The following is a 3,899-nucleotide window of genomic DNA, read 5'->3' on the forward strand; positions in this document are numbered from 1 at the left end:
TACCCCTCTATCCCATTGGATCCCATTCTCCTACCACTCTATCCCATTGGATCCCATTATCCCACCCCTCTATCCCATTGGATCCCATTATCCTACCCCTCTATCCCATCGGATCCCATTATCCCACCCCTCTATCCCACTGGATCCCATTATCCCACCCCTCTATCCCATTGGATCCCATTATCCCACCCCTCTATCCCGTTGGATCCCATTATCCCATCCCTCTATCCCACTGGATCCCATTATCCCACCCCTCTATCCCATTGGATCCCATTCTCCTACCCCTCTATCCCATTGGATCCCATTATCCCACCCCTCTATCCAATTGGATCCCATTATCCCAGTCCTCTATCCCATTGGATCCCATTCTCCTACCCCTCTATCCCATTGGATCCCATTATCCCATTCCTCTATCCCATTGGATCCCATTATCCCTGCACCCCACTGGATCCCACTCCTTTATCCCATTGGATCCCATTATCCCACCCCTCTATCCCATTGATCCCATTATCCCATCCCTCTATCCCATTGGATCCCATTATCCCACCCCTCTATCCCATTGATCCCATTGTCCCATCCCTCAATCCCATTGGATCCCATTATCCCACCCCTCTACCCCATCGGATCCCATTATCCCACCCCTCTATCCTGTTGGATCCCATTATCCCATCCCTCTATCCCATTGGATCCCATTATCCCACCCCTCTTGGATCCCATTATCCCACCCCTCTATCCCATTGGATCCCATTATCCCACCCCTCTGTCACATTGGATCCCATTATCCCACCCCTCTATCCCATTGGATCCCATTATCCCATCCCTCTATCCCTCTATCCCATTGGATCCCATTATCCCATCCCTCTATCCCATTGGATCCCATTATCCCACCCCTCTATCCCATTGGATCCCATTATCCCACCCCTCTATCCCATTGAATCCCATTATCCCACCCTTCTATCCCATTGGATCCCATTATCCCACCCCCTATCCCATTGGATCCCATTATCCCACCCCTCTATCCCATTGGATCCCATTATCCCACCCCTCTGTCCCATTGGATCCCATTATCCCATCCCTCTATCCCATTGGATCCCATTATCCCACCCCTCTATCCCATTGGATCCCATTATCCCACCCCTCTATCCCATTGGATCCCATTATCCCACCCCTCTATCCCATCGGATCCCATTATCCCACCCCTCTATCCCATTGGATCCCATTATCCCACCCCTCTATCCCATTGGATCCCATTATCCCATCCCTCTATCCCATTGGATCCCATTATCCCACCCCTCTATCCCATTGGATCCCATTATCCCACCCCTCTATCCCATTGGATCCCATTATCCCCACCCCACTGGATCCCACCCATCCCACTGGATCCCATTATCCCATCCCTCTATCCCATTGGATCCCATTATCCCATTGGATCCCATTATCCCATCCCTCTATCCCACTGGATCCCATTATCCCACCTCTCTATCCCATCAGATCCCATTATCCCACCCCTCTATCCCATTGGATCCCATTATCCCATCCCTCTATCCCATTGGATCCCATTATCCCACCCCTCTATCCCATTGGATCCCATTATCCCTGCACCCCACTGGATCCCACCCCTCTATCCCATTGGATCCCATTATCCCACCCCTCTATCCCATTGGATCCCATTATCCCACCCCTCTATCCCATTGGATCCCATTATCCCACCCCTCTATCCCATTGGATCCCATTATCCCATCCCTCTATCCCATTGGATCCCATTATCCCACCCCTCTATCCCATTGGATCCCATTCTCCTACCCCTCTATCCCATCGGATCCCATTATCCCACCCCTCTATCCCATTGGATCCCATTATCCCACCCCTCTATCCCATTGGATCCCATTACCCCACCCACTCATCCCATTGGATCCCATTACACACCCACCACACCTCACACACACACACACACACACATCCCACCCCTATCCCATCGGATCCCATTATCCTCCCATCCCATGGATCCCATTATCCCACCCCTCTATCCCACTGGATCCCATTATCCCACCCCTCTATCCCATTGGATCCCATTATCCCACCCCTCTATCCCATTGGATCCCATTATCCCACCCCTCTACCCCATCGGATCCCATTATCCCACCCCTCTATCCCGTTGGATCCCATTATCCCATCCCTCTGTCCCATTGATCCCATTATCCCACCCCTCTATCCCATTGGATCCCATTATCCCACCCCTCTGTCCCATTGGATCCCATTATCCCATCCCTGTATCCCATTGGATCCCATTACCCCTGCACCCACTGGATCCCATTAACCCCGTTCCCCATTGGATCCCATTATCCCTGCACCCACTGGATCCCATTCCTTGATCCCATGGGATCCCATTGGATCCCATAGGATTCCATTATCCCTGCATCCCACTGGATCCCATTATCCCATCCCTGGATGCCATTGGCTCCCAGTATCCCGCCCTCCCATTGGCTCCCACCATCCCGCTCTCCCATTGGCTCCCACCATCCCGCTCTCCCATTGGCTCCCACCATCCCGCTCTCCCATTGGCTCCCACCATCCCGCTCTCCCATTGGCTCCCACCATCCCGCTCTCCCATTGGCTCCCAGTATCCCGCTCTCCCATTGGCTCCCACCATCCCGCTCTCCCATTGGCTCCCAGTATCCCGCTCTCCCATTGGCTCCCAGTATCCCGCTCTCCCAGTATCCCGCTCTCCCATTGGCTACCCTCGATGGAGGCCGCCGTCACCCTGAGCCCGTCCTCGCTGCTGATCTCGAAGCAGAGACGGGGGCGCCCGGGGGGGGGGAGGGGCCCCTCTGGGGGCGGGGCCTCATCCTCTGAGCTGGCACCTATGGGTGGGGGGCACCCATGGGTGGGGGGCACCCATGGGTGCTCCCATAGCGACTGACCCCCCCCCATAGGATGTGATGGGGACACCCATGGGTGCTCCCAGGAAGGACCTGGGGGCACCCATGGGTGCTCCCCCTCCCCCCCCCCCGACCCCCCCATAGGGTGCAATGGGGGCACCCATGGGTGCTCCCATAAGGACCTCCCCCCCCCGATCCCCCCATAGGGTGCGATGGGGGCACCCATGGGTGCTCCCGTAAGGACCTCCCCTCCCCTCCATAGGGTGCAATGGGGGCACCCAGGGGTGCTCCCATAAGGACCTCCCGCCCCCCTCCATAGGGTGCAATGGGGGCACCCATGGGTGCTCCTTACCTGCACAGGTGGCCCAGGGGGGGTCCAGGGCGGCGTCGCTTGGGGGGGGGGACCTGTGGGGAGGCAAAGGGGGGTGGGGGCTATGGATGGGTGCTATGGGTGCTGGGTGCTATGGATGATAGGTGCTATAGATAATGGGTGCTATAGATGGGTGCTATGGATAATGGGTGCTAAAGATGATGGGTGCTATGAAGGGGTGCTATAGGTGGGTGCTGTGGGTGCTGGGTGCCACGGATGAGTGCTATAGATGGGTGTTGGGTGCCATGGATGGGTGCTACAGATAAGGGCTGCGTGCTACAGATGGGTGCTATAGATGGGTGCTGGGTACCATAGATGGATGCTATAGATGGGTGCTATGGGTGCTGGGTGCAATGGATGGGTGCTATGGGTGCTGGGTGCCACAGATGGGTGCTCACCCGAAGCTGCCGCCGTCACTCAACTCCTCGGGCTCCTCTTTGATGCTCGCTTCGGGGTCCCCCATGGCCCTGTGGGTGCAGCGCAGCACCCATGGGTGCTCCCGAGGGTGCTAATGGGGCACCCATAGGTGCCAATGGGGCCCACGGGGCCAACCAGGACCACCCCCACGCACACACAATGAGCACCCATAGGCCCCACCAGGTGCCCCTCCCGCCTCCCACTGGCACCCATGGGTGCTGCGGGCCCGATCC

The sequence above is a fragment of the Pezoporus occidentalis genome, unplaced genomic scaffold, assembly GCF_034315485.1.
Source record: "Pezoporus occidentalis ecotype Australia unplaced genomic scaffold, CSIRO_AGI_Poc_V1 ctg735, whole genome shotgun sequence".
In the NCBI taxonomy this organism is placed as follows: domain Eukaryota; kingdom Metazoa; phylum Chordata; class Aves; order Psittaciformes; family Psittacidae; genus Pezoporus; species Pezoporus occidentalis.